Source organism: Protopterus annectens, chromosome 10.part0, assembly GCF_019279795.1.
Source record: "Protopterus annectens isolate FY-2018-M chromosome 10.part0, PAN1.0, whole genome shotgun sequence".
Classification (NCBI taxonomy): domain Eukaryota; kingdom Metazoa; phylum Chordata; order Ceratodontiformes; family Protopteridae; genus Protopterus; species Protopterus annectens.
Genome location: NC_056744.1, coordinates 1,518,157,242 through 1,518,176,599, shown reverse-complemented (window position 1 = coordinate 1,518,176,599; position 19,358 = coordinate 1,518,157,242). Strand labels below are relative to the sequence as shown.

Below are 19,358 nucleotides of genomic sequence, written 5' to 3'. Positions count from 1 at the left end.
GAGTACTTAAAATTATGTATTAAATCTGTTATATACTCTTGTAAGCAATATATAATAAATAAATAATAAAAAATGAATATTATATAAAAAAGTATTATATATATCCTACAAATAAATATTCAATATAAAATGTAAAATGTATGTCTTGTAACATAATGTATCATAAATATATATATTTTAATTAACACAACTATCCATCCATAATGAAACAATAATAATATTATATATAAAACCATGCACTTTTATAAAAATGTATATATATTTTGAATGGATAGACACATAAATGCTTCACTATAATGATTCCATATATGAAGCTTTGTGAATAATATATATATATATATATATATATATATATATATATATATATATATATATAGTAATTGATTAAATAAACAAATTCCTGGTATCACAAATACAATACGTAATAAAGCTCCTTATGAATCATACAACAGTGAGCTATGGAAAAATCACAATTATTTATTCAACAGTGAAAAAACTTCAATCGAACCGAGCAATACTAGGGAGATGCATAATATGAAAGAGATGTTGAAATCCTTTGAGACGAAACTTTTCAAATTGAAACGTACCCAGATGGAAAATGGATACCTACGTAGGAATATTGAGTTGGGTCTAGTTCCCAAGGGACTTAGACTGTGGAGGTATCCAAATGGCTGTGAAAATAATCCTGATATGTTGAAGGAATTACATGAACTGTTTAACAAAACTGGTTTAGCCTTAATGGACATAATGATCAACTACAATAGTCAAAAAATTGAATCATTGTTGCTTGAACTTGAGACATTGAACAGTAATATCAGCAAGGATTTACTATTCGAGCAATATTACACTAACTATATTAATATCATTAAAGACGTGGATCACAGTTGTGATGTCATATATGAGAAAAAGAGTAATAAAATTCGCAGGGACGTTAAAATATACGAAGCAGGATACGTGTACCCAAAATCTAAATGTATTATTCGTAACCATGGTAACGATAGGAGGGACAACGTAACGGGTAATCTTGATGAACTAGATGAGATCACTTCCCCTTTAGAATATGATGGTTTCAGGCAACATGAATATGGAAGCCCTATAGATGAAGAGGGGCCCAGGAGGTCTAAAAGGATAAGGGGTCAAAATTTACCCGATGAAGAAATTAATTACGAACGCACGGGTGCACGTCCTAGGAGGGAGCCTGAAAACAAGAAAGTTAACTTTCAAAAAAACGGCTGGAGGACGCGCAAGTAGCCGATGGTGTCCTACCCTATGAGGTTTTGTATAACCGAACTGTTATCAAAACATCAGGTAACAATTTTACATGTTTATATACGAATGTTACACCTGGTTATGAGTCAAGTATTAAAGATAGTCCGTTGCTTAGTTTTAATGAACTTGACTTTAATCGTAGTGACTTTGGTACAGTAATAACAGATGGAATTCAAGTCTCTGCTGAAATTAAAAGTATATCTGTCATTGATTCACACCAGATGAATATGGAGGATAATGACTTTATGGCAATGACGGAAAATATGGATAGCCGTGATTATAACACAAACAATGATACATTATGTGACGTGACGTTACACAGTTACGACGGCCAAGACCATGACTTTCACGGAATGCACAACGATGTCGTTGTGAGTGTAAATAGTCATTTTAATTTGAGCAATGACTCTTTAAAGACATCTGAGGGAAATCATTGTATTTTGGACAATTCCAACTTGACTAAAGCATTTACCATTGGTAATTCTGTAGAAAAGGATGGTGATTGCTATTTTTTTGGAAAACCGACTATTGTAGTAAATGACCAAAAGGATTTTAAGTTATATAATTACACTCATATTGTTTTTGACAGTGATTGTGTTAACTTATTTTCAAAGGGTTTTAGTTTTGTACCTTGTAGAAAAGGGAATTTGGTAAATACCATCCTTGATTTAAAACTCTTTACGCGTAAATTAAATTTAAAAATATTATTTCAAAATAATCCATGTGACATTAATGTCAATATAGAACAGGGGAGACTATCTAAACCTAGTATATATAATCCACCAATGAACGAAAAAGTGGCTGTATTTGAAAAAGTCACCGAGAATGACATCAGGGATTTTTTTAATAAATATAATGCCAATTTATATAAGAACATGACCGACAAAGAGCAATCAATACTTAAAAATATTATGTCCATTAAAAATATTAGAATAATGAAACCCGATAAGGGTAGTGGAGTGGTCATAGTGGACAATCATGATTACATTTCTTACATGAATGTTATGTTATTGGGAGATGCTTATGAAGAGGTCAGCAGAAACGAAATAAATATAGCATATAAAAAAATCGATATATTACTTAATGACATGTTGTATCAAGGCGAACTTGATGAATTTGATTGGCATTTTTTACAAAATGAATATCCTGTTATCAGTGGGATCTTTGGTATCCCAAAAATACATAAAGGGTTGGATAATCTACAATTTAGACCCATTGTAGATGGTAAACGAAGTAAAACTCATTTTATTAGTCAATATTTGGATTACCATCTCAAAATGGGGATAGGAACCTTCCCTTATATTCTTAAGGATTCCTGGGACTTTTTGGATAAAATTAGTACAATTGAGTTCAATACAGGGGATACATTTGTCACTATGGATGTTTGTAATCTTTTTACGGTTATACCCCATGACACGGGTCTTGAATGGTTGGAAGAGCAGTTGATTTATACTAATTTATATGACCAAAACAAAACCAATGTGTTAACAAAATTAATGGAAACTGTACTGAAAAATAATTATCTGTATTTCGAAGGTGCTTATTATCGACAGGTGAGTAGGGTGGCCATGGGGGCAGCATGTGCCCCAATGTTTGCTAACTTCATTATGACTTACTGGGAGTCAAATTATTTGTTTAATACTCAGTTTTACGCACATATTAAATTTTATGTGCGATTTTTAGATGATTTATTTATAATTTGGAATGGACAACAATCAGAGTTGAATGCATTTTTGGAATATATGAATAACAATGTATGGTTTCTTCAGTTTACACACGAAATAAGTAAAGAAAGCATTACTTATTTGGATATAAAGTTAACACATGATAAAGTTAATAATGCAGTAAAGTCCAATATACATAGAAAACCCACCTTTTCTAATTCTTACTTGCACTTTGATAGCTGGCACCCTGACCATCAGAAAAAGGCGGTTGTAAAGGGACAGATGGTCAGGGCTGCCAGAATGGTCAGTGACGAGGTGGATTTTGTTAATGAAATACAATTCATTATATCCTTATTTGTTAATAGGGGCTATCCAGAAAAATTATGTACAAGTATTTCAGAAGAAGTGAAAAATAAAAGACAGAATGGACTTTACAAAGCCATTTTGAATGACAATCATAGTATTACTATGGGTGGAAGTAATACTAACATCAATAGACGTTACAATTCTAATACAATACCTTTTTACATTACCACATTTAATGATATATCACAAGTTATCAAAACTATTATTAAGAAAAATTGGAATTTAATAAGTTTGGACAACACCTTGGGAACTTTTTTCCATGGGAATATTACATACATTTATAGAAAAGACACGTCATTTAAGGAAATATTTGAAAATGCAAGTATATGTGGAACTAGTAAATCTAATAAACAGATTGGGAATTACAAATGTGGCAGGTGTTCCACTTGTGTACATATGGTTAATACTGGTACAAGTGTAACAGTCAACAAACATACTATTAAGATTCATGAACACATTAATTGTTATACGATTAATGTTATATACATCGCAGTTTGTCAACACTGCAATGCTTTTTATGTTGGTAAAACCAGTAGACACTTGAGGGACCAAATAAGGGAACACCTGTTAGATATTAAAAATATCAAGCTTACCAATGCATTAGCTAGACACATAGTACAATACCAAAATCATCAATTCATGTTTTTTGGCGTGTCCCACTTAATGAATGATCCACAAGGTAAAATTAATAAATACAATTTGGATATATTAGAATTAAGGATGCAGATTTTATTAAATGCTCACCAATATCCAGGGTTGAATGAATTTGTTAGCATAAAACCTATTTTAAGACTTAACAACATAAAAGGGAAGTAGTATTATACTATAATGTTTCATATACCGGTTTAGACATATTTAGGTATATACAATTATGTATATTTCTACATGTATTTAATATATATTTTTTTAATTCAATTTTTATTTTTAAACATACACGTGTTGTATAGTAGATATTGTATTTTTATGGTTGGCGTGTTAGTTTTAATTTAATGTATATATTCCATTTATGTATATATATATTTTCATAAATATTCACATGGGCATTTGTTTATTTAATCAATTACTATATATATATATATATATATATATATATGGTTCCCATTCAGAAGCCTGAAACATCATAAGCCTGAAAATCAAAATCCTGAAACCAAAAGCCTGAAAATTCAGAATCCTGAAAACTCAAAATCCTGAAAGCCCAAAATCCTGAAAGACCAAAATCCTGAAACTCAAAATCCTGAAAACACAAATAATGCTAATATGTCACTATAAAGACACTAATATCTACCAACTGACCCTGACCCTAACCCTAACCCTAAGGTCCGTCACTATCGCACACTCACCTGACCCGCGCCCTAAACCTAACTCACTTAAACCGCCCCTAACCCCAATATTTGTCACTATTGCATACATCCCTAACCTGCACCCTAACCCTAACTCACTTAAACCGCCCCTAACCCTAAAATAAAACCAACCGCACACTTACCTGACCCCAACGCATGACCTAACACCACAGGGCTAACAATAGCAAAGCCACAATGACATCAATATGTCTATTTTGTGTTTTCAGGATTTTGAGTTTCAGGATTTTGGTCTTTCAGGATTTTGGGCTTTCAGGATTTTGAGTTTTCAGGATTCTGAATTTTCAGGCTTTTGGTTTCAGGATTTTGATTTTCAGGCTTATGATGTTTCAGGCTTCTGAATGGGAACCATATATATATATATATATATATATATTTTATTCACAAAGCTTCATATATGGAATCATTATAGTGAAGCATTTATGTGTCTATCCATTCAAAATATATATACATTTTCATAAAAGTACATGGTTTTATATATAATATTATTATTGTTTCATTATGGATGGATAGTTGTGTTAATTAAAATATATATATTTATGATACATTATGTTACAAGACATACATTTTACATTTTATATTGAATATTTATTTGTAGGATATATATATAATACTTTTTTATATAATATTCATTTTTTATTATTTATTTATTATATATTGCTTACAAGAGTATATAACAGATTTAATACATAATTTTAAGTACTCATTGATTAATTGAATAATTGTTAGGGTATATTTAAGCGGCTTGATTTGTGTAGCAACTTGTGTTCTGAGGAAGTCCGTGGAGACGGACAAAACCTAGGTCGACGCAAGTTATGTTCTGTTTGTTTTTCATTATACAATAAACTACAAGTTTGCAGCGTTTATTGACCTTGGATTTATTCGTGGTTCATCATGATATCATTTCCCTTTATTTCTGGGTAATTACAGTCTTCAGCAACCTTCACTACGACTGTGTGCCTTTCCTTCTTTTGGATTATTTGGTTTGTTTGTGGTTCCCAGTCTGTATTTGTAGAACTGACTGACCTCATCCTCTTTTCTTCTGTTATTGGATCAGGTATCAGAGTTATAATCAGTCACTTACCAGAAAGTTGACTTTCAAATCAGTGAGACAACAACACTGAAACTTCACAATGCAAAATTCCCGGAACATTGCAATTTCACTCCGGGACACCAATGACTTGACCACCAGTGATGACATTATAAACAGAAGCAAATGGCACCCAAAGTGGGAGATTCACCTCCCATGTCCCCACTACTTAAATATACCAACTCTGAGATTGCACTATAGTGGAGAAAGGGCAAAGTTCGCCATGGTGGCCAAGTCGTTATTTTTCCAGATGAAATTGTGACTTTCTGGGAGTTCAGCATTGTGAAGTTTCAGAGTTGTCATCTCACTGATTTGAAAGCCCATGTTCTGTTTTAAAGAAGAACCATATAGTATATATATATATATATATATATATATATATATATATATATATATATATATATATATATGGTTCCCATTCAGAAGCCTGAAACATCATAAGCCTGAAAATCAAAATCCTGAAACCAAAAGCCTGAAAATTCAGAATCCTGAAAACTCAAAATCCTGAAAGCCCAAAATCCTGAATGCCCAAAATCCTGAAACTCAAAATCCTAAAAACACAAATAATGCTAATATGTCACTATAAAGACACTAATATCTACCAACTGACCCTGACCCTAACCCTAACCCTAAGGTCCGTCACTATTGCACACTCACCTGAGCAGCCTAACCCTAACTCACTTAAACCGCCTCTAACCCCAATATTTGTCACTATTGCATACATGCCTAACCTGCGCCCTAACCCTAACTCACTTAAACCGCCCCTAACCCTAACATAAAACCAACCGCACACTTACCTGACCCCAACGCATGACCTAATACCACAGGGCTAACAATAGCAAAGCCACAATGACATCAGTATGTCTATTTTGTGTTTTCAGGATTTTGAGTTTCAGGATTTTGGGCTTTCCGGATTTTGGGCTTTCAGGATTTTGAGTTTTCAGGATTCTGAATTTTCAGGCTTTTGGTTTCAGGATTTTGATTTTCAGGCTTATGATGTTTCAGGCTTCTGAATGGGAACCATATATATATATATATATATATATATATATATATATATATATATATATATATATATACATACACAAACTACAAAAACAAAGTATGAAAACCATAAAGTAATAAAATGGGTATACAGGATGAGCGCTTTTAGGTAAAAAAAACTTTTTCAAGTCTAAAAACTCTAAGATTCTGTGATTTCTTAAAAGGATCTTTCAACCAATCACATAGAAAATGTAAATGAATAATAGCATACAGTAAAACATTATTGGTTGAACTTACAGGGCAACATCCAATCCTGTTGTGTACATGTTATTCTACCTCCATTGGTTGAAAAAAGGCTGTTGAACAACCAATGCACAGCACAAATATATTCTCCGGTCAACAGCGCTATGCAAAAACACAATGCATTCTGTAGCCAAAGGAAATTCTTTACACAAAAAGCTTAAACTACACACCCGTTGGATACAAATCAAAATCTTAACAACCAAAAAACAATCCAATCCACTCCGTAAGTAAATTTATGATAGGTATACAGAAACAAAATCCAGTTGTCTCAGATGGATGCACACTAGCCACAAACCAGAATACTATAACACTAAACATTCAAAAATACATGCACACTAACTAAAACCTCATGAAATAATGCAGCAAACTCATTTCAATCAAAATAATGACAGAAACAAATAAAAATATAGCTCTGGTAAACAAAATAACATTGCTCCATAACAGACACAAAGACTCATTGAGCACTCCACTGGATTAAACTATCCATCATTCGGCTATGCACTAAACATTAAAATTATATACTTAAATCTGGATTTTTACAATTTTATATTAAACATATGTATGGGATCAAATAATACTGAAGGACTATGCATATATATCTATAGCGAGCAATGAAATTTATGGACAGCCGATAATTCATAGGGAAAGTCATGCATACTCTCATTGGTTATAAGGTATTATTTTACCCAGTCAAAAAGAATCATTGGGCACTACATTAAACCAAAGTATCCATCAAACTGCTATACATTAAACATTGAGATTATGTGATTATATCTAACGTCTTACCATTCCATATTAAATATATATCTGTACGGTTAAATAATACTAAAAAATTGTGCATATACAGCTATATTGAGCAGTGGATGTCACAAATTGCCAGTGATGCATATAGAAAAACAAATAAAACCTCATTGGTTACAAGGTGTTATTACACTCAATTAGCTATCAACATGAAAATGTTGTGGCCTGTGATCATCAACGGTCACATGAGCCATATAACACCATATTAAACTAAACAGCAATCTAAAATATCATAGCTCTGATTGTTCCAAAGTATGTATATACTGAACAAAACCTCATGGAAGGATACATCAGACCCATTGCAAATTAATTAAAAATAAAGTACTGATGAAACTATCCCTATAAAATAGGAAAGACCTCACCCAATAACCTGTACAGCAGAAGTAACAAATGCTGTGCGTAATCTCAAAGATCAAATAACTAAGTTTGGTCATATAACACTTGTCAAGGGTCGGAACAACAAAGAATCAAAAATCAAAAAATCATTATACACTCCATAAAATTAAAATATTAATCATGCTACTAAGCATTAAATGTTGGGAGTGTATATATCAGTATAACCTTTTAGAATTTCATATTGAATGCTTGTATATAATCAAATGAAATGCTACTGGCTATATCTATATAACAAAGGACATTGAGGGTAACTAATTGTGCATGGAAAAACAACAGATATACTTTCATTGGTTATAAATTATTATTTTACCCAGTCAACTTTCATCATGGAGCCACTGTGCCATATAATCATCAATGGTGACCGAAACTCATTAGGCAATTGGAAAAAACATATGAGATGTCAATGATCATCATGTAGATCTCACAGATTAATTCAGGTTATATAATTATGTAAGAATGAGTATTGGGCCACAAACATCATATTCACAATAAAAGTAAAAATGTAGAAATTAGAAGAGTATTGAGCCCCATAGATCATATTCACAATAAAAGTAAAAAATGTGGAAATTGGAAAATTAAGCAACACATTAGCCTAAAAACATCATGATCAAAAATGCCATTCCCTTAAAAATCACAAAACATTGCATAAATGCACCTAACTTGTCAATCCCATACAAAAAACAAAATATTGTTTAAATGGCACATAACAAGAGATTAAGGTACAGAAACACTATAGCGTGGTAAGAAGGCCATTTCACCTGCTAAATAAAATTAAACAATGGCACATACACTTACCTCCAATATAATGGGGCAAACTTACATGCAAAAGCTGTATATGTGAATATGGTGTAGAATAAATGCCATGAAATAGAAGGAACTTAGCTAACAACTATAGAAATGTAGTAAAATGCATAAAAGTAAGAATAAGCATAAACCTATCATATAGATATCAGGTAAAACAAAATTGTACTGTGGATGAAAATGTCTAAAATGTGTAGATAATATAAACATATGCATCGAGGATACACATATCCAATTGTGTAGAGTCCTACTATCAAGGAACTACCCAAGATTCACAAGGATCAAAGTAATCTTCATCTACATCCAGTTATTGCAGAAGATGGATGGGCAACAGACCCCCTTTTCATGTATGTGGAATGGGAGATAAATAATGAGTTCTCACAGGCAACTATGGCTTTTTAGGATACTCAAGACATTCTACAATCTTATCAATGTGTGACCTGACATCCATAGACCAGAAGTTTTGCTATATGGTAATGATGGATTTCAATAGTTTATTTGCAGTTATACCCAATGAATATGGTAGACAGGCAGTTGGTTACTTCCTAAATGACAAAGGAGGATACAATAGGGAGAAAATGTATTTAATTTTTATGCTTCTAAGTATTGTTCTGGAGAACAATATCCTTATATATGAAGAGAAGATATATTGGCAGAAATGGGGGCCATGAGACCGACCTTTGCGAACAGTTATGGTAATATAGTCTTGGCCCATTGGGAGCAAACATATGTGATGAACAATGAAGTCTATAGCCTACATATAACATATTATAAAAGTTTTGTGGATGAAGTTTTCATCATTTGGGAAGGCATGACAGAGATGTTAAAAAGTTTTATTCTATACCTTGAAACTGCCACAGGTTTCCTATGATTTACCATGCATTACTATAATAACAGCATGGCATTCTTGGATGTCTTATTAAAACTTGATAAAAGAGTACTCAATACAGCTATCTTCAATAAAACTTGCAAAAGGAATAACTTATTAATGTGCACCAGTATACATCCAAGCCATATATATAATGTTATCCTTAAAGGTCAAATGCTAAGAAATTCTAGACTCCATACAAAAGATCAGGGTTTCAAGGAGTCAGTCATATTCCTTGGTTCATAATTTATGCTTAGAGGATATTGAAAGAAAGAGGTTATGATCCAGATGCATGAAGTTTTTCCAGGACTGAACACTTGCCTTCTCCTCAAACCATGAAGAAACGCAGATTCAAACCACATTGATTGGACTCCACAACTGGATATGTACATCTTAGATTTATATTTTTATATTATCTACACATTTTAGAAACTTTCATCCATAGTAACATTTTGTTTTACCTGATTTCTAACCAACAGGTTAATGATTATTCTTACTTTTATGCATTTTACTGCATTTCTTTATTTACAGCCACTCGCCCAAAGTCCAAAAACACGTTAGTACACTTAACGTTTAGAAAGTTTATTAAAACAAACAACGTTTTGTCACTCCACACGAGCAACTTCCTCAGAAAAGTAAAAAAGTTACAAGTTGTAGTCGTATTTAAAAAGTCCACTCAATGCGGCATGGTTATACTAACCAGTCCATTTACTTTTCGGTAATTAGTTTTCAAGAACCAAGTGAAATTTAAAGCAACACAGGTAAAATTGGCAGATACGGTCAACTGTTAGTCTAATAAACCAGAAACAATATCATCTAAAATGTTTTCTGTTAATTACTTATTAAAATATGTACTGTTGTACAAAGTGAACTAACACATATAAAATTACAAGATATGAATGTACACTTATGTAGCAATTACCATCTTACTAGAGTAGTTTAATGTGACCTCTACTAAAAACAGTTTATGAAAGTGATGTCATTGTCTTAGATAGCTCTTTAGTTTAAGTATGCAAGCTATGTTGCAGTTGTCATTAAGACCTGGATGGAAAAAAGCATTTAGTGACAACTGCCATTCCAATTCATGGCATTCTAATGTCAGTGAAGTAGGTCCCGCTCTAATGTTATGTATAAGTTGGTCAATAGCTAAAAATTGAAAAGAGTGGTCCCCTTTTGTGTCAACATGCTTCGCTAAGGCGTTATCACTTTTGTTCTTTGAAATAGCATAAGTATGTTTGTAAATTCTGTCCTTGAATTTACGATCTGTTTTTCCCACACAAAATGCGGGGCAGTTTTTACAGATTGCTAAGTAAATGATACCTTTTGAATTACAGTCGAGTTTGTGTGATCTGATGTTTCCTACCTGCTATTTCAAATGAACTACTAGTTTTGACATTTTTACACATCTTACAAAAACCACATTGAAAACAGCCTCTTATTCTGTTAATAACTCTTGGTTTCTTAGTTTCAAGAAGGCTCTTTAAATTAGCTCCTCTCTTATAGATGGTTGTTAAATGGGGGCCAATTCTTTCCATTAACAAATTATCCTTATGTAGTAAATGCCAGTTCTTATGAAGGATAAATTTAACTTAGTCACCATCATTGTTGAAAGTAGAGATGAAACTAGACCTATAAAAATGGTGAGTAGCTCCCTGGTTTACTGCATGTACATTACTACTGCAATAGGAAATCCTGTACAGTGTTTTTGTAGACTATGAGTCATCAAAAATATCTACATAGTCAGTGTTTAACACGCTGTTAAATCTCTTATCGTGTAAGATAGGATTGAAAATACCTGTCATACGTTTATTTTTTATTTCTACTACTAGTTCCTGGACTAGGTGGTTCGGGTACCCTCTGTTGACAAACATGTTCTCTAATTGCTCACATTCCACTAGAAAATCATCTTCTAGAGAGCACATTCTCGCTGCTCTAACAAGTTGGCCCTTAACAATAGAGCATTTCTGTTTAAAGGAATGTGCACTGGAATAGTGTAAAAAAGAGTTACAGTAGGTAGTTTTCCTATAAATAGTCGAACACAAACATTTATAACCAGGGACTTTAGTTAGTTTAACGTCCAGGTAGTCAATACTAGTTGTGTCAAATTTATGTGTAAATTGAAAAAAGGTAGTAGTAGAATTTAAGTAGTCAACAAATTGGTCAGATGCTAGCTGGTCACCTTTAAAAATGATAAATATATCATCCAAAAATCTTGTGTAATATGCGATCAAGTTTACCATATCTGGTTGGTTGAAAATAAGAAATTTTTCCCAATAGGCTACAAACATGTTCGCTAGACTCGCTCCACATGGTGAGCCCATCACTACACTATGCTTTTGTAAATAGTGTTGACTGTTAAAGGTAAAAAAAATATTTGTCAAAATAATATCGATATGTTCAGAAACCAGTTCAATATCTTTAGTTGGAGCATTGTTTTCTTTCATCATTAAAGCTGTCCACTCAACTGCTTCCAAGTGTGGAATGGAAGTATAAAGATCAACCACATCTATGGTCAAAAAGTTAAAATCTTGATCAATAGATAACCTATTAAGGCTATCCAACAATAACCGTGAGTCTTTACAGACTTGTGGGATCCGTTTCAGATATTTTTGAAGAATAGCGTCTACAACTTTAGCGCATGGTTAGGTTAGGGAAGCTCTACCATCAATAAGAGGTCTCATTGGTGGATGTAACATGTCTCTGTGGATTTTTGGAATCCCAAACATAATCGGTAGTTTGGAAAAAGGTATATTAATATAGTTAAAAGTGTCAATATCAATTCTAGTTTCAATAAACTGGTCCCTGAAGTAGTTTTTAACTCTGGACAAGGCTATGTTTTATTCGTTTAATGAAACTTTAATGTAAGCTGGACTGTCTAGTACAAGTTCCATTCTTTTATTATAATCAGTTATATCAAAAATGACCAGTCCCCCTCCCTTATCCTGTTTAATACATTGTACCATTGAAGATCTCAACAAGTCTAATGCTTGTATTTGTTCAAAACTCACATTATTTAATCTAGAGTTGTTATCTTGCTTACAGTTGAGTGGAATATGCCTGATGTCTAATTCACTAATGTTTTCAAACAACCATAGTAAGGGGTGTAAAGGAGGATTAAAAGTACTTAAGGGCTTGAAGTCAGTGTGAGAAAATTCATTGTTGCCCAAAAGGAAGGAAAGTTTAAGTTTCCTTACAAAACACTTCAAATCTATTAAAGTTCGAGCAATGTTGATGTTTTTGCTAGGGGCAAAGGAGTTGCCCTTAGCCAACAAGTCAATCAGAACTGGGTCTATACTGGCAGATGAAAAATTATAAATGTTAAAGTCACCACTTGAGTTTTTTTAATATAACCAGTTTAGGTGGAAGATTTGACACTAAGGAAGCAGTTAACGCTTCCTCCTGTTGCTCCAACCTTTGTTCCTCTGGTTCCAAGGACGTCATGGGTTTGAAGTGTTCCTGGAATTCACTTCTTGGTGAAAAACCTGATCATTTTGAGTATTGTTCAAAGACTGAACTGGCAATTGCATGTTATTATTAACATTATTGTTGTTGTTGTTATGTGACCGCAGTCTTCCACTGCATCTCAAAGGTTCGTTCAGCTGGCAATTGTCAGTGTCTGTGTTTGTGTTAAAGTTGTTCCGTTGGCTAGGACCTGTAGTTACAGTCGAATTATTAAAAGAAGGCACTAGTTTTTTATTAGGCCAAACTTGTGCTAGCTGTGGTTTAGGATATGCGGACCCATTTGAGTATGCCAAACAGTCACGGTTCAACTTCTTGATTTTATTTGTTTTAAGTTTGTCAAGTAGTTGATCTATGCTGGTAAAAACTCTCCCGTAGTCATATTTGTACCTAATAAAATCACCATCTAATTTAATATCTTTGTCCAAGTTATTTACTTCAGTAGACATGTCTTCTATTTGTAGAGCATAGTGCTTAATCATGAGTTCCATTAATAGGAACCCTGAAGAATCAAACAAGTTTAACAATTCTTTATGAAAAAGTGAATCCGGTGTTAAACCTGTTGGAAACTGATGAAAGTGCAAGCCTTTAGGCACCAGTTTTTCAGTTAAGCACTGTTTCAAATAAACTACCTCTAGTTGAAGTTTTTTTAAGTTTAGTAGTTTAAAGTCTAAAATCTTTAACTTTTTGGTAATGGTTGGAGTACTCACTAGTGTAGGTTGAGCGTCACTAGTCGGTCGTTCCGTATCAGAGGTGAATCCTAAGGCCAATTTACCAATGTTGTTCACCCACTCCATAAATAAGCCCTGTGCCACTAAGGTGATTCTCTGCTTCAGTCAGGTTAATATCCAAATGGGCCTCCTGTCTTGGAGGTAAAGATCCAGTAGTGTTACTCAAACCCACTTGTTCACTACTAGTATTGTTAGTTCTTGGTGGGATTTGACCATTAGAATCACACCCATTGTAATGCGTACCAGCGTTACAAGCCTGTGCTGCATTTCTATTTTGTTTATCCAACATGTCAAAGCGGTTAACAATATTGTCCATGCGTTGAGTTAAAGAACTCTTTACAGTCGCCAAGTCAAGAGAAACCAGTTGCTGAATGGAACTGAATAAATTCGGAATAGCTGGGCTATCTGATACTCCTGTAGCCATTACAAACGAAACCAGAAATGAATAAAAAACAATCGCTGTAACAATGAAAAAAAGGAGCTCTCTACAGCCACTCACCCAAAGTCCAAAAACATGTTAGTACACTTAACGTTTAGAAAGTTTATTAAAAAAACAACGTTTTTGTCGCTCCACATGAGCAATTTCCTCAGAAAAGTAAAAAAGTTACAAGTTGTAGTCATATTTAAAAAGTCCGCTCAACGCAGCATGGTTATACTAACCAATCCATTTATTTCTTCGGTAATTAGTTTTCAATTAGTTTTAATAAACTTTCTAAACGTTAAGTGTACTAACGTGTTTTTGGACTTTGGGCGAGTGGCTGTAGAGAGCTCCTTTTTTTCATTGTTACAGCGTTAGTTTTTTATTAATTTCCGCATTTCTTTATTTGTTAGGTAAGATTCTTCTTTGGAATTTTGAATTTCATAGCATTTATTCCTCATCATATTCACATATACAGCTTTTGCATGTCAGCTTGTCCCATTATTTTGGAAGTAAGTGTATGTGACATTGTTTAATTGTATTTAGTGGGTGAAATGGTATTCTTATCATCCTATAGTGTCTCTTGTACCCTAACCTCTTGATATTGTGGCAGTGAGCCGATATTTTGTTTTTCGTATGGGATTAACAAGTTGGATGCATTTATGCAATGTTTTGTGGTTTTAAGGGATTGACGCTTTCGATCATGATATTTTTAGGCTGACATGTTGCTTAATTTTCTAATTTCTACTTTTTTACTTTTAGCGTGAATATGATGTATGTTGCCCAATAGTCATTCTTACATGATTATATTACTGGAATTAATCTGTAAGCTCTACATAATGATCAATGACATCTCATATGTTTTTTTCCAACTGCTTGATAAGTTTCATTCACTAGTGATGATTATAGGGCACAATGGCTCCATAGTGACAGTTGATTAGGTACAATAATAATTTATAACCAATAAGAATATATCTGTTTTTTCCCATGCACAATGTCCGTTGTGCTATATATATATATATATAAAACAATATATATATATATATATATACATATATATACATATATATATATATATATATATATATATATATATATATATATACACAAACACATATATATATATATATATATATATATATATATATATATATATATATATATATATATATATATATATATATATATATATATATACACACACATATATATATATATATATATATATATATATATATATATACACACACACATAGAGAGAGAGAGAGAGGTCCATTGTTATATATGTATAGCCCTTAGCATTTCATTTGATTATATACAAGCATTCAGTAGGGAATTCTAAGAGGTTATACTGATATATACACTCCCGACATTTAGCGTTTAGTAGCGTGATGAATATTTTAATTTTATGGAGTGTCTAATGATTATTTGATTCTTGATTCTTTTTAACTGTTATATGACCAAACTTAGTTATTTGATCTTTGTGATAGTTGATGTTCTTTGTGATTGGTCATTGCGCATAGCATTTGTTACTTTTGCTGTGCAGGTTATTAGGCAAGGTCTTCCATATATTAGAGAGATATTTTCTTCAGTACTTTAACTTTAGTTTATTTGCAATGGGTCTAATGTACTCTTACATGAGGTTTTGTTCAGTATATACATACTTTTGAATGATTAGAGACATAATATTTTAGATTGTTGTTAAATTTAATGTGGTGTTATATGGGTCATCTTACTTTTGTTGATCACAGACCACAACATTTTCATGTTGATAGTTGAGTGGGTGTAATAACACCTTGTTACTAATGAGAGTATATTTGTTTTCCTATATACATCACTGGCTATCTGTGACATCCACTGCTCAATATAGCTGTATATACACATTTTTTTTGTATTATTTGACCATACAGATATGTATTTAACATGGAACTGTAAGAAGTTCATAGGTTCATTGGTTCATATGTTCATACTAGGCTATCTGCGCTAGGGCATTTACAAGCCTAGCCAGAGTGAGTTTGGCTTTCGCCACCCATTTTAAATGAATTTTGCTATGCCCTTTTTCGAGGTTAGTATACTGTGCCTCTGTCTAACAGTGACACAGAAGTGATACCCGTGGTAAATCTACGATCTCCCATCCACTCATCAAGATTCCTCTTGAAGACAGTCAATGAGGGACTCTGCCTAACCTGGACTGGGATTTTATTCCAGAGTGAAGGGAGCCTCTGGGTTATGAATCTGTCCCTTCAGCATGTCCTATTTAATTCAGTGCTGAGGTTCAAGTCTCTCGAGCGCGTAGCTCGATGGGATTTGGATTTTCTGAGGTGCAGCATGTCCATTAATTCCGGGTTGGACATGGCTTTATACATCAGGCACAGATCGCCTCTGAGCAGACGGCATGCCACTGAGTAGAGCTGGAGTTTCTTTAACCGGGCAGCATATGGCATTTGTTTGAGCCCTTTGATCCTCTTGGTGAGGTACTTTTGGGGTCTTTTCAGTTGCTGCAGGTGTCTGGTAAGGTATATCCCAAAAGGGCATTGTAGTCAATTATGGGCCTGATGAGGGATGAGTAAAAAGGCAGGATGACCTCCCCTGATCTAGATGTGAATCCCTTCATGATTAGGTGGGATACATAAAATGGTTTTCTAACCACTTTGGCCACGTGGTTGTCGAATGAGAGATTGCTATCAACTTGGGTCCCCAGGTCCCTAATTACTTCTTCCATACTTAATGGATTACCACCTATGTGGTAATTTGTGGGCACTTTGTTTTTGCCAAAGGGAATGACTATACACTTTTTGGCATTTAGCTTGAGGCCATGGCTCTGGCACCAGTTGTCTGTTTCTATGAGGCCCTTTTGTAGGATGCTTGTGTCGGCTGGAGAGTCAATTATGGCGCCCAGTTTGCAGTCTTCTGTCATCATCACCTTCCATGTTGGCCTGTACCTCCGAGAAATATATACCGAACAAGAGAGGTCCCAGGACTGAGCCTTGTGAGATGCCACTTGTAACTGGTTTAGAGTCTGACATGGCTCCAGCAATTCTAACCATGTGGGTTCTGTCCTTGAGCCAGTTTGCAACCCATCTAGTGACATAGGGGTTTATATTTAAGCTGGTGAGCTTATCTATAATGCCCGAGTGGGGTATTGTATCGAAGGCTTTTGCGAGGTCCAGGTAGGCTGTGTGGACCACCTTCCCCTCGTCAATGGCCATGGTGACTGTTTCAAAGAAATTGACCAGGTTTAAGAGGCAGGATCTGCCCTTAACAAAGCCGAACTGGGTAGGATCCAGTTTCTGTAGGTCCCCAATATCTTTGTTTATGAGGTCCATGATGATGCTTTCCATAGCTTTGCAGACCAAGCTAGTCAGGCTTATGGGGCGATAGTTTCCAGGATCCGTTGAGGCACCACCTTTGTGGAGAGGGACCACTGTTGCTGTACGCCACTCTTTGGGTACATACCCTGTAGTAAGGCTGAGATTGAACAGTAGTTTTATGTTTGGGTTTAGTTCTTCTTGGAGTTCATGTAGGACGCAGCCCGGGACACCATCTGGTCCCATTGCTGCTGTGTTTTTTGCTTTGGAGAGGGCGGCTCTTACCTGAGCATCTGAGATGTCAGGGGGGCAGCACTCTGCTGGGATAGATATTTGCCCTTTTGGTGGGGAAGGGGGGAGAAGTTTGCGCTGCACCTGTCAGCTAGGTTGTTGGCAAAATCTTTGGGTTTGGTGTATTTTTTGTCATTTTGGACTAATTCTGAGCATATCTGGGAATTCCCACCCAGGTTCCTAACATAACTAAAGAAAGCCTTGTGATTATCCTTAGTGTCCTGTGCAATTTTTCTCTCAAAGCTAGCCTTAGACGATTTTATGAGTGCCCGTAGTATTTTGCTAATACTAATTAGAGATGCCTTCCCTTTTTGGGATTTTGCTCTATCATGTAGTAGCTTCCTCCTTCTATTGTATAATTTGTTTATGGCTGGGGTCCACCAGACAGGACGCCTGCCTTTGGAGGATTGGGTCTTGGTTTTATTTGGGATTGCATGATCCATGCATTCCTGAAGGTGTTCATAGAATGCGTTTATAAAGGATTCTGCGGTCTGGGCCGTATTTTCCACAGGCCCAGGGGCTTTGAAGGATTCCACCTTGGTTTTGAGGAGAGTGAAATTTGCTTTAGAGAAGGTTTTCACTGTGGTTTTCTGGGCAGGGGCTGGGGTCGGGATGTGAATATTTAGTGAGATTAGTTTATGGTCTGATATTACCAGTGAGGGATACACTTCTGGTCTGGAGCATAGAGTCCCCATGTTGGTGATGATCAGGTCCAGTATGTTTTCCCCTCTTGTGGGAGTGGTAACAAGTTGTTCCATAGCATTTGAGTTTATAAATTCTAGGAAATTCTAGGAATTAAGTTAGACTTAATCACATAATCTCAATATGTAATGTATAGCAGTGTGATGGATACTTTGACTTAATGGAGTGGCCAATGATTATTTTTGATTGGGTAAAATAATACCTTATAACCAGAGAGTGTATACTTGACTTTCTTTATGCATTATCGGCTATTAGTGACATTCATTGCCCACTATAGCTATATATGCATAGCTTTTCAGTATTACTTGATCATATAGATATGTGCTTAATATGGAATTCTAAAAGGCCAACTTTAGGTATATAATTTTAATGCTTAGTGCATAGCAGCATGATGGATACTTTAATCCAGTGGACTGCTTAATGATTCTTTGTGTCAGTTATTGAGCGATGCTCTTTTGTTTATCCTACCTATATTTTTATTATCTTTTTGTCATTATTTTGATTGAAATGATTTTAATGCATCATTTCATGAGGTTTTATTTAGTGTGC

General features: G+C 34.3%; 1 protein-coding gene across 1 annotated transcript in view; it reads left to right on the top strand.

Moving 5' to 3' along the window:
- LOC122813702 (zinc-binding protein A33-like) overlaps positions 1–19,358 on the top strand; it is a 623,295-nt gene that overhangs the window by 364,182 nt on the left and 239,755 nt on the right. The gene's annotated exons all lie outside the window — the stretch shown is intronic.